Here is a 12,712-nt window from a genome sequence, read left to right on the forward strand (position 1 = left end):
GCAGGTGGCTGCCGCTGGCCAGGGCTGTGTGCCGTGTCAGAACTTGCAGAACCGAGAGGCCGCGAGCCTCCGTGAGGACACAGCGCCGGGGCCCATTCTCGCGGTGGCTAACTGAGGACTGTGTCAGCCTGTCACCTCTTACAGGCCCCGCCCCCCGCGTGGGGAATCAGATTTCCACATGGAGGTGACAAACCAGATCCAAATCATGGCGCCATGAAATAGCACCTGGTCTTCCCGGTTGGCGCGGCTGCGTGTCCAGCCCAGGGGACGACACACTTGAGTGATCTAGGGTCCCCGTGTCCCCTTAGCTTCATGCATGGCCAGCCCCTCACTCTGCAGACAAGGCAGCGAGGGGCGCCCTCCCTTCGGGGCCGAAGAAGACCCGGGTCCTGGCGTCCAGCCCTGGAGTGCGCCTCCGGGCTCCGTCCTCCGTGTCCCAGGGCCAGCCTCTCCTCTCCCTGACTCTTGGGGTGTAGGACCAGAGGACGGGGTGTGTCCTCGTGGCGTTTGTGGGCAGGGTGGTTGTGCTTGCTGAGGGACAGAGGTGACAACGGCCCCACACCATGTCCCCCTCCCAGTTCTGTTTTTGGAGGCGGGAGGCTGGCCTTGTTGGGTCTCTACAGGATCAGACGAGAGGCCACTGAGCTTCTGAGGATGAGCCCTTGGCACGTGCCTACTGCACGGAGTCCGCGTGGGCCACTCAGTCCTCAGTGCCAACACGGGGCAGCCGCGGCTGACCCCCGCCTTCCTGCCTCGGCCACCCCTCCCGCCTTCCCGCGTGTCCGGCCTGTTCCTTGTGCTGTGAGCCCGCCCGGCCCCCCCTGGCAGTGGCATCTGCTGCCCTCTGCTCTCAGCCCTGTCCCTCTAGAGCTGTGCCGTCCAGCACGGTGGCCGTGTGTAGCTGGCGGGCTACGGGCCAAGCCGAGATGGGCCATGATGATAAAATATACCCTGGATGTGGAAGACGGCTTGAAAATAAGTTGATCTCACCTGTTTCTTAATTGTTGCTGAAGGTCTTTTTTTATTTCCTGTGGTGCCGGGGATGGAACCCAGGGCCTCTGCAGACCAGGCAGCAAGCACTCTGACACTGGGCCACCACCCCAGCCTCTCCTGTTACTTTACATTTTTTTCATGAAGGCTCATAGAAGATTCTAGATCATACATGTGATTTGGATCATATTTCTATGGGCAGTGCTGAGTCCATTGTTCACACAGCAACCAGGGAGTCTTTAAGAGCTTGGTGAATAAGTCCTGTCTCTGCTTATAATCCTGTAAGTGTTCCCATTTCACATGGAGTAAACATTGCAGCCTTATGGCCTTCAGGACCCTCTGGGGGTAATCCCCCCCTTTTGCTTCCTTTCGAATCTTCCCTGCTAACTTGTTTTAACCACGCTGGCCACCTGTAGCTACTTAAACTTGCAGAAATCATTTCCACCCCAGGGCCTTTGCACTTGCAGTTTCCTTTGCTAGGAGTGATTCCCTGTATCTTCTTATGTTCACTACATTACCGATTTCTGCTCACATGTTCTCTCCCCAGAGAGGTCTTTTCTGTCCACAATGGTTGAAAGAGATACCTCCTCATTCCTCTCTGGTCTCTTAGGCAGAGCATGAGTTTGCATGTTGTATTTCATACGTGGCCTGGGGTTTCTCTCCCTGTGGTTCCTGGGCAGGCCCTTAGAGATCACTTATTCAACCTCTTCACTTTACAGATGGGAAGATTTAGATGCAGGGAAGGAGAGAACTTACCATTTATTGAATGTCTATTACCTGCGAGAAGGTTCACATCCATTCTTTTGTGGATTCTCACCATTTCCTCCGGACTCTGACTTTGCACATGAAGAATCCCAGGTGGAGAGAGGTGAAGTGATTTACCTAAGGTCACACAGTAGGTGGGTGGACCTGGGCTGGGATGCACACCTGCCTGTGGCCCAGGCTTGGGTTTTTTCCCTCTGATCTCCCAAACTCCAGGACCAGGCCTCCTGCATCCCAACCCAGAAGATTTTCCTACAGGGGTGGAAGCTTCTGCAGGTGGTGGGCGGCGGCAGCAAAAAGGAGGGAGAGCCCCAGCGTCTGCTCCTGGTGTTGCCCCCCACAAAGCCAGGGGAGGAGGGGCGCCCCCAGCGCCGGCTCTTCTCCCCGGGGCTGAGCGCCTCCCCCGGCTGATCTGGGCCGGCCTTCATGTATTATTGATGGCGCTGCCAGCCTTCCTGTTTTCACGCTGATAACCTGCTGGGGAGGGCGGCGGAGGCGGAGGGAGCAAGGTGCGAACCCCCAGCTTCCAGGGCCCCTCCTCCGTGGAGGCGCTGCGCTGCGGGGGCTGGCGCAGGCCCAAGCCTCTGAAGTTGGCTTCTAGAGCTTCTCCAGCCCGTCCTCCCTCGTCCTCTGGTGGGACCAGCCCTGCAGAGGGAGTCCCTGCGGGAGGCTGGACCACGGGGTCCCGAGGGGCCCCATCCTCCACGGAGAGCTCAAACCCCAGTGGTTCTTGCCCAGAGGCCGATGGGGCCACATGGGGGGGGGCGGTGGGACTCAGGGCTGGTGTCCTGTGTTGGGTGTGTGTGTCCAGGAAGCGCCAAGCGAGCCTCCCTTCCCAGCCTCCTGCTCCGTGATGTCGCAATGGTGGTCTGCAGTTGGCCCAGAATCCGCAGGTGCCGCCCTTCAGGGAGCCCCGCCCCCAGAGCCGGTTGTTGCCTTCACTAGCACAGCCCTGGGGACCCCAGGCCTGGGCTCTTCCAGCCGCCCGCCCCGCTGCCTCAGGTTCCCCCCTCTTCCCTTTGCCCAGCTTTCAACCACGATGATACAAGCGGTGGTCACTACGGCTCCCATTTATCGTACTCTTATCGGTTATGCGCTGGGTCCATTGGAAGAGGTTTACAGGATTCGTTCCATCTCCATGGCCATCCGGAGAGCGGGCGCTGTATCCCAGAAAGCTTTACTGATGAGCCGAGAGGCACAGAGAGGGTAAGGGACATCTGAGGCCACACAGCGGATTGATGGCACAGCCAGGACCCACCCTAGATCTAAGTCACCCCTGGTTCTGGGCAGGGTCTCTTGGGAAGTGCCTCCTGGATTCCTTCTAACTGTCCCCGGGCTCCCTGGCAGGGATTCTCCATCATCTCCCAGGGCTGTGCCTTGAGCCCACGGACCTGCCCTGCCTGTCCTGCCGCCGGCTGAGAGCTAAAAGAGCCCGGTTCCGGGTCTGATTTATTTTATGTCACTCTACCTGGCCCAGGAGCAAGCACAGAGTCAGCTGGGGGACCTTTGGCAGAGTCCCCGGCACCTTGCAGGTCCTTGCATGTCCCACGCTCAGCCAGGGCTGCTGGGCTTGTTAGGGACCTGGCTGCGTCTCTTTGTGCTGATGGCCCTCCACCTGCCAGGCCTGGTTCCAGGAGCCTGGAGTGGTAGCGGCAACCCGGCCAACAGACATCTTTGTTCCCTTGGATGAAGCTTGGGTTCTAGTCGGGGAGGCACCCAACAAACAGGGTCAAGAAGGAAGATGTAAAGATTTTAGGGACATGTGCTCAGGAGGAAAGGAAAGCGGCAGGAGGAGGGATAAGCAAGCTTGGGTTGGTCAGGAGCCCATCAGACTGGAAAGGTGACAGTGAAGCAAGCAAGGGAGCAAGCTGCGTTGTTTGCTGGGGAAGAAACACAGGCAGTGCAAAGGTCCTGGGGCATGACCTTACTAGGTATGTTTGAGCAACAACTAGGGAGCTACTGTGCCATGGAATGGAGTGAACGGAGGGAAAAATAGGTCAAAAAGTGGGAGTCAAGCAAAGCAGTGAGGAGAGAAGGGGCTGAAGGGAAGGATGCTGTGAATGGGCTGCTCCTGATGTTCCTGCCCTCCACATTCCCCTTCTTGTCCCCAAGGTTCTGCCTCTGGGCATAACCCGGCCACAGGAACCGAGGAGAGGTCAGGGTCTGGAGAAGCTGGCAGCACAGGGACAAAGTGGTAGAGGAGGGACAAGCCAAGGTGGGGAGGCTGTGAGTTGAGAAGGCAGGGACCGTGTGGGGTCTCCTCTGGAGCAGGCGCCGGGGCTGCTGGGGGAGGTGGTGCCGGGGCAGGTGATGTGTGGGCCGGGAGCGCGTGGACTGGATTTATTTGTGCAATGCCACACCCCACCCCGAGCCCTAAGTACTCAATATCATAAATAAAACTCACCTAATAAATCTCCCCTGTATATTTTCTGCGTAGAATTTCATTACTCGTCTCGTTTCCAGTCATTAGGTTTTAGTCCAATTTGGAGTTGTCCCGATGGCTGTGTAAATCACGCCTGCGCCCCGAGGAGCGCGCACTCCAGGGAGAAGTCAGGCCTGCACCTGGGGGAGGTGACAACTGAGGCCTGGACAGCCAGGGGGGCCCACGCGGCCACTGGTGAGGTGCAGGCTGCGGCTTCCTGCTCGCCCTGGAAAGGGGAGAGAACTCTCATTAACTCACATTTCACACACCTGGGAGCACATCACCTCCATCTTCCCTCAAGCCCTGGGAGGTAGGAATGACTGTCACCCCCTTAAAGAATGTGACGGAGGCTCAGAGAGGGGAAGTCACTTGCCCAGGGTCACACAGCTCCGATGGTTTGTATCTAGCACAGTCTGGCTTTGAGCTCAGGTTTACCTGACCCCAGACCCACCACATCCTCTGTGTCCTAGTGTCGGGGTTAGAGGAGACCGGAGATGCCTAGCACAGCGCATGCCACCCTCCCACCAAGTGCTCCTTGTCTCCTAGCAGGGGACGACCCCCTGTCATATGCTTCCTGTACTAACTTTGAACCACTTAGGAGGCCTCTGTCACCACCAGTGGCCTCCGTGCCCTGGCACGTGCTGTGCTGTCTGACATGGTTCCCGGGGCCGTTCATTCATGACCCTCCCCTGCTTCTATTTATGGCCCCGGCTCGGTGACTCTGGGTTACTGTTTTTCTTCCCTTTTAAAACCTCAGCTCCCCAGGAGGGTCGAGGTCACGTCTGCTGGGCTCACGGTCTGTTCCAAGGTGGAACACAGTGTTCTGCACATCATAGGTGATAAAGGAGCAGGCAGACAGAGAAATGAAGAAAGGAAGGAAGGTGTTACTCAGAGAGTGGAAGGAGGACATGTCCCCATGCCAGTGGCTACACTGTGCAGCTGAGTTAGGTTCCCAAAGCCCACAGGAGCTCTGTGTGGGCAGCCTCAGGCCCCGGCCCCAACTTAGGGCCAGTCTTGGCTTCCACGCCAACATCAGCTTTAGCCTCTCACCCAACTCAGAATCCAACCTCGGCCTCCACCCTGAACCCATCTCTGACCCTGACCTCAGCCCCAGATCCAGTGCTAGTCCAGCCACAAACCTCACTGCAGTCCAAACCCAACCTTAGCCCCTGGCCCAACTCAGCTTCCAGCCTCAGCCTCAACACCTAACCCGCCTCCCCAGGCCCAGTCCAGCCTCGGCCCAGCCTCACACCTGTCCCCGACTGACCTCAGCCTCAGCTCCATGCTCAGCCCCTGACTCATCCTCAGCCTCAGCCCTGACGTCAGTGCCAGTCCCTTCCACGTCCCCATCCCAGCCTCAGCCTCCATCCTCCACCACCTCCCAGACCTAATGAAAACCACAGCGTCATCCTCAGCCTGAGCCCAGCCCTAGCTTCAGCCTCAGCCTCGATGCTTCCAGTCTGCCCGTCCTTCCTCACCCATGGGGCAGGGAGCAGCCTCGGGCACCGGTACTGGCTGTTCCCGTGGCCTGTCCTTCCTCTGCTCATACCTTACACTCTGAGGTCAGGCGTGGAGGGTCCTCACACCCGCGTCACGGTGTGCAAACCACGTGCAGGTCCGTCAGCTCACGGCCTCTCTGGCACGGGTCTCTTTGTGCTGCCCAGGGGGAAGCGGGGTTCTGGAATGTGCTGGCGGGTTTGTGGCTAAAGGGGTGCTGTTGCCCAGGGTGCTGTCCCTCGTTCTCCCTGACCTGCCAGGAAGGTGTCAGGGGTCTTGGCTGGGGGTGTGTGTGTGTGAGCAGCAGCCCTGGGAGGTCCCCTAAGGGATGGGGACGGAAGCACTTGCAACGTTTCCCACCCTGAATTCAGTAGGACTTGTGGCGGGGTGGGGTGAGGGGGGGAGACAGAGAGCAAGTGGGAGAGGTGAGCGGGGCCAGCCGTGTCTGGCCGGAAGCAGGATTCTCCTCCAGTGGTCTGCTGTGAGGGCCTGGCTGCTTACAGTCACAAGGTGGGGCTGAGGCAGTGACAAGAGCCAGCGAGGCCTGGCTCCCTGACCTTCCCTGTAATCCCAGCGGCCTGGGAGGCTGAGGCGGGAGGGTCTTGGGCTCAAAGTCAGTCTCAGCAATTTAGGGAGGCGCTAAGCAACTCAGTGAGGCCCTGTCTCTGAATACAACAGAAAAAAGGGCTGGGGGTGTGGCTCCGGGGTTAAGTGGGAGCGGGGAGTCCTGGGAGACCAGCTGTGGCCAGCAGCGCTCGCCGTCTCTAGTGCTGATGGGACGAGGGGAGGAGCCAGTGTCAGGGAGCCCAGGAGGGGGGGTGCTGTGGGGGGAGGGAGGCCTGTTGGAGTTTCATGGAGACCTAGCCACCGCCCAAAGTGTGGCCCTGGAGCGGGGAGGACGGGAGCCCGTGGCCGCCTCCCCCCACCCTCCGGCCTCTGGCAGCCCCTCCCACCTGCTGGACCTGACCCGGGGCACCCAGGCCCTGCAGGCCTTGGGGGTCAGTCTCCAGGAGCCCAGGGCAGACCCAGAAGAGAAGGGGTGGATGTGGACCAAGGGATCCCGAAGGAGAAGGAGAAAGATGGAGGGACGGTCATCAGAGGCCGGCGGCAGAGAGGTGGGAGGCAGAGCAGCGCGGGCTGCGGGGGCGCCTTCCCTGGCCTCGCGGGTCTGTTGGACCCCGGTGTCCGCTCTCCTCGGATAAACTTCTGGGAAGCGACTGCCCAACGCTGGCAGAGGGCAGAGAAGTCAGCAAATACGCAAGTGACAAACTCAGGCCTTCTGTTCCCAGCTCCTGGGAGAAGCAGCAGAGCCTGGGGCACCTCCCTGCCACCCAGTCCCCTTCCTGGCTGCCCTCATCCCCCATGGCCTCTGCCAGGGGCTGACGGGAACAGAGAAGAATGGCTCCCCCAGCAGGTGTGAGGTCCAGGTAACATAAATGACACCGGAGAGCAGGGCGGATCCCCGGGTTCACACAGCCCGCACCTGCCCACACCTCTGGAGGCAAGCTGGAGGAGGACCTGTGTTCCCATTTTATAGATGAGGACACTGAGGCTCATGGAGAAGGGACTTCCCAAGGCCATGTCATGAGTGCCACAGAGCTTTGAACTTGGGTCCAGATGGAGCCTGAATCCTGACCTCACACTGGGGCTGCCCCGGAATATCCCTGAGGATTTGAATTTTTCCAGAGGATATATTTAAATATATGTATATATATTTTAGTTGTAGACGGACACAATATCTTTATTTATTTTTATGCAGTGTGGAGGATCCAGTGCCTCACGCGTGCTAGGCAAGCATTCTACCACTGAGCGATAGCCCCAGCCCCAGAGGATATATTTCTTTTTAAATATTTTTTTAGATGTTGATGGACCTTTATTTTATTCATTTATTTATATGCAGTGCTGAGGATCAAACCCAGGGCCTCACACATGCTAGGCAAGGGCTCTACCACTGAGCCACACCCCCAGTCCCCCCAGAGGATATTCTTACTCAAGAAGGCTCACTACTATTTATGAAATACTTCTTCTATGTTAGGCACCAGGCTGAGTTCTTGGCATCAATTATCTCATTTAATCCCCTTAACAATGTCTAAGTGTGGTACGAGGGTTGTTCTCATTTGACATGACAAATCTCTGACCGTCTCTGGGCCTGTTCCCTCCTTTGCAAAGGGTGGTGGTGGCCCCAGTGTTCCCTGGGATCCTGTTACTCTGGTTTTTCCCCACTGACTCCTCAGCTCTGAGTCCTATAGTATCTCCTTATCTTGTTCCGCTCCTCCCATCTCCAGCTTCTGGACAGAGGCTCTGGCCATGGTGCTGAAGGTGGCCACGTCGTCTGCAGGGGCTGGCGGTGTGGAGGTGAGCCACGTCCCCACCTGGGGATTTGTGAGTACAGAGGAGAACTCACCTGATTGAGCACTGACTATGTTCCTTTGCTGTTCACTTTACATGCATTGCCACATTGACCGACCCCGGCATCTCTTGAAGGAAGACATGATCACAGGGCAGGGAAACAGGTTCACGGCCGTGGGTCCTACACCTTCTAGGAAGCAGAAGGCTGCTCTTCTGACTTTGGGGTTCACAGGAGCCCTGGTTCCCAGAGATGGTCCTGGGACAATTCAGGGCAGTTGAGAACACGGTGGCATGCAGAAATGGTTGATGAAATTGTGAGGGAACGTCTGTTGACATTGATTCGGAGCCTGCGGCCAGAGATGAATGATTGAAACACCAGGCTTGTTAAAGCGAGAGCACGTTTGATTCTCTCCCCGGCACCGCATGCGATTTCGCTGGAGGGAAGTTAGCAATCAGCTAATTGACATTGAATTAACCATGAAACTCAGCCCGTGCCTTCTCTCTGAAGCGCTCTCCAGCAAGACTTTATCAAGGCTTTGAATTATTGATTATTACTTATAGCTCTGATGGGGTGATTTCCTTTTATTTGTTTTCACGTTGGGTGTCCTTCATAAGTGTCCCTGAGAGTGGGAGGCACCAGACGCGGAGCTTCTTGCCACAGAGCAGTGGGGGAGAGGGCCACGTCCAGGGAGGACAGATCTGGACCTTCCATCCTGCCCCAGAGAAAGAAACCTGTATTTGTTCAACCACAGAGCATTTGATTGTTGCTTTTGCTACTATTATGGTAGCAAAGTCTCCCCTCTAATGGGACCAACGGGGGCTCTGAGGCTCTGCTGGCTCCAGATACCTCATGCTCTCGGGCTTGGGGTCTGAATGAGGAGTCATGCTTGTGGCCCCTGCCATTTAAACCCCATCTGTCAGGACTGTGGGTCCATGTCTACTTTAGCTCTTTCCAGCACCTGAATTCTCCTAAGACATAAACCAAATAGCACTCTGGACCCTGTTGGTATATCCTTGGGGCAGGGCGTACACGCTCTCTCCAAAGTGTCCAGCTGTCTTCTTTGGGATTGTTCCTGTAACTCACATCGGTCTGGCTCCACCCCATGGAACCCCACAGAGAGCTTTCTTCCCGTTGTCCTGGACAGCTCTTCAAAGATCTGACATTAGGAATCTGGAATCTCTCCTCTTCTGGGCCGAACATCTTTCCAACTTGTTCTCACAAGGTTAAATTTCAAGAGCCTGGGGCTGTGGATCTTGAGTAGCATGCGTGAGGCACTGGGTTCGATCCCCAGCACCACGTAGAAAAACTAAATAAACAAGATGAAATTTCAAGTCTTTTTTCTCAACGGGGTCTCTTGTCGTGGGAACCCACTGTGTCTGGGAACCTCTGAAAATCCAGCACCTAGAAGCGGATGCAGCGCTCTAGGTCTGGCCTGAGAGGGACGTGGCTGAGCAGAACCATTACATTCCTTCCTCAAACTGGATAGTAGACCTTTCGTGATGCAGCCTGGTAGTTTCATTCAATGGCAGAGACACGGCTTGTGTTTTTAAAAACGTGTCTGGTGCACAGTGTGGTAAAGAGATGTCAGATGTCATCTTTGCCATCACCATCATCATCACTGTCATTGTCAAGAGGATCAGGGGATCTTGCTGTCCATAGGTCCCCATGGGGAGCAGAGGAGAGGGTCATCCAGGAAGAGTCTCAGCCTCAAGGCAGTCACAGGTGGGGAACTGAGCAGGTGCAAGGTCAGACAGAGCCCCTCTAGCTCAGGGTCCAGTCCCGTGCCCATGCCGGCAGCAGTATCCCTCCAAGGATGCTCAGGGATCCGCACCTCCTGCCCATTCCTCACTCAACTTTCACGCAAGATATATTTGGCTTGACGTGCAGCTGGGCACATCTGCCAGCCAGATCCCTAGTATAACTCTGCTAGGTTCTGGCAGAAAACTATACAAGGTGACGGGATATGAGGGCCATGTCCCTGCTGGGAGGTGTTCAGTGTGCAGGGGAGGGAATGTGGCCTCTGAAGAGATGCTACATCACCAGTGGGCAGCCCAGCTGGGTGCAGTGGTGCACGCTCATAATCCCAGAGGCTCTGGAGGCTGAGGCAGGAGGATCACAATTTGGAGGCCAGCCTAGGAACTTAGGTCCTAAGCAATTTAGCAAGACCCTGTATCAAAAAGTAAAAAAAAAAAAAAAAAAAAAAAAAAAAGGGCTGGGGATGTGGCTCAGTGGCACAGTACCACTGGGTTCAAGCCCCACTACAAAAAAAAAAAAAAAATAGTAGACAGTGTATATGGAGAGATGTCACAAAGATTTAAAAAATCTGCTACCAGGCAGGGTGCCGCACACCTGCAATCCCAGCAGCTCAGGAGGCTGAGGCAGGAGGGTCAAGAGTTCAAAGCCAGCTTCATCAAAAGTGAGGCACTAAGCAACTCAGTGAGACCCTGTCTCTAAATAAAATACAAAATAGGGCTGGGGATGTGGCTCAGTAGTTGAGTGCCCCTGAGTTCAATCCCTGGTACCTCCCAAAAAATCTGCTTGTGAACCCCAGAAAAATGTCACTGTGCAAATCCACACCATTTTGATGCATAACGTGCTTGGGGGAGAAAAAGAAGCTTACATTTTTTGAGCACTAAGCTGTTATCTAATGTAATCCTCACAATTCTGTGAGGGAAGGCTTATTATCCTCATTGGGGAGATGAGGAACTGAGACTTGCCCAGTGTTTGGCTCAGGACTGGAGTCCGGGGTTGTCTGACTGCAGAGCCTGCCTGCTTTTCAATACCGACCTTCCTTCCAGACGTGTCCTCCAGCCCAGGCTTTCCTTGATCTCTGCCTCGGCCAGTGTGTGCAGTTTTTTTTTTTCTTCTTCCCTAAAATCTTTCATGATCGTCAGGCACTGTGGTATGTTCAGAGCCTCAGTTTCCCCTCCTGCAAACAGGAACACTAGTAGCACCTACCTCTTAGGACCGTTGTGATAACTGAGTTAATACACAGAAGGCAGTTAGCGTACCGCGTCGTGGAGTTAGCGCACGGGTGTTTGTCAGTCATACAACAGCCAATGTCGTGTAATGGCCCTTGTGATCACCATGTCCCGGGCAGCACATCTAATACTCAAGCAACCCTTGAGGCAGGTGCTGGAAACTTCCTTTGCAGCTGGGGAAATTGGGAAGTGATGTGAAGTACCCAATTAATTTCACAGTGGAAGGACGTGGCCGGCCAGAGTCTGAGCTCTGTTCTCTCAACACCTTTTGACATCAGACCTTGTGTATGGTCAGGGCCATGGACTAGTAATCATACAATAATAATGATGTCCACATATTGAATGGTCATTGTGTGCCTGGCAGAGCTCTATTACCTATATCTCAATTTGCAAAACTCTCTTCTATGAGGCAGGTCATATAATTAGCTTTTTTTTTTTTTTTTTTTAAACACTAGAGACTGAGAGATTAGGTAACTTACTCAAGGTTTTATAGTTAGAAAATTGCAGTGTGTGTGTGTGTGGGGCCCTGGACCCGTGACTTCGCTAGCCCAAGCATTTAGTCTTTGCAGGGTACCACTGAGATCGTAGGAAACATGTATTATTTTATATTCTTTGGTTGCCATCCGTTGGGACCAGTGTGAACTGGATTGACCCCGTTTAAGACCTGGTCTCTCCAGGTGGATGTGCCTTCCACTTTAGAGCTTTGGGATTCCTTGCCTGGATGGCTCTGGTTGGGATATTAGCACCGAAGGAGGCATAAGTAAATGGTTCTCCTTGTATGGTCCACTCCCGGGGCCCTTGGGGTCCCCCAGTGGAAGGGGTAGCTGGCCAGCCCAGATACTGGAGCCCCTCCTCTTCAGCCTCCTTCTGATGCTCCCGTTTGGTTCCCTGGCTACATGCTCCTCCCTGTCCTGTTCCTCTTAGAAGATTTTCCCTTCACTTTCTTTTTGAAGGGACCAAAACAGGGGATGGGGACAAGCAGACCTGGAGCCCTCCCCTGTACAGTGGGCCCTTCAGGGACGGCCATTCTGAAGTGTGGGTGGTGTTCCCTGCGATGGGTGACCAGCGCTGGCTTGCTTCATTCCTAGACCCGGAACAGATGTGGCTTGCACCACGACACTGGCAATTCAATTAAGCGTTGACGTGAGTGGGGGCTGGGGGAGGAAGGTGGGCACAGAGGGCAGGTGCTGGCTAATGGGATGCCACATCACATTATCATCCTGCAGAAACCATGCCCCCTCCAGAGAATAATGAGGGCCAGAGGAAACGAGGACCAAACCAGCCCCGGGGCCAGGGCTCTGCGCGGCCTGGATCCTGACCCTGGGGCTCGTGGCTCTGTTCCCAGCTGAACTGGGTTGCGATGGAGCCATGGGACCCATCAGACCCATGTCAGAAATGCAGCACCAGCTGTGTCCTGAAGGCTGGACCCCCAGGGCTGGCCACCTCCCCCTGCCAGCGCCATGCTTAAGGGGATGGGGGTGTTGGGCAGAGGACAGGGCACCCGGCTGGGCATCTATGTCCCCACAACTCGAAGACACTTGTCTGATGCGTTGTCCAGGCCCTGGGAGCAGCAGCCAGGGGCACCCATGCCCGTCCTCAGCCTGTGGGTCCATTCCTCCTGGAGAGAAGACCTGCTGGAGCCAAGGGAGTCTCCTAGCTACTGTTTTTACAACCCTCGCCGAGAGCTGAAGGCAGACTCTGCTCCAGGGG

At 55.6% G+C, this 12,712-nt stretch overlaps 1 long non-coding RNA gene across 2 annotated transcripts in view; it reads left to right on the forward strand.

Annotated features, from left to right (window-relative positions):
* LOC120890724 (uncharacterized) overlaps positions 1-12,712 on the forward strand; it is a 38,518-nt gene that overhangs the window by 16,202 nt on the left and 9,604 nt on the right. The window contains exons 2-3 of one of the 2 annotated variants that reach the window (XR_005735119.2): positions 1,710-2,958; positions 3,100-4,465. The exons of the other annotated variant lie outside the window; for it this stretch is intronic. This is a non-coding gene — a long non-coding RNA (uncharacterized LOC120890724). Of the gene's footprint in view, positions 1-1,709; positions 2,959-3,099; positions 4,466-12,712 lie in introns of those variants that run through there. 2 annotated transcript variants of the gene reach the window in all.

Source organism: Ictidomys tridecemlineatus, chromosome 11, assembly GCF_052094955.1.
Source record: "Ictidomys tridecemlineatus isolate mIctTri1 chromosome 11, mIctTri1.hap1, whole genome shotgun sequence".
NCBI lineage: Eukaryota > Metazoa > Chordata > Mammalia > Rodentia > Sciuridae > Ictidomys > Ictidomys tridecemlineatus.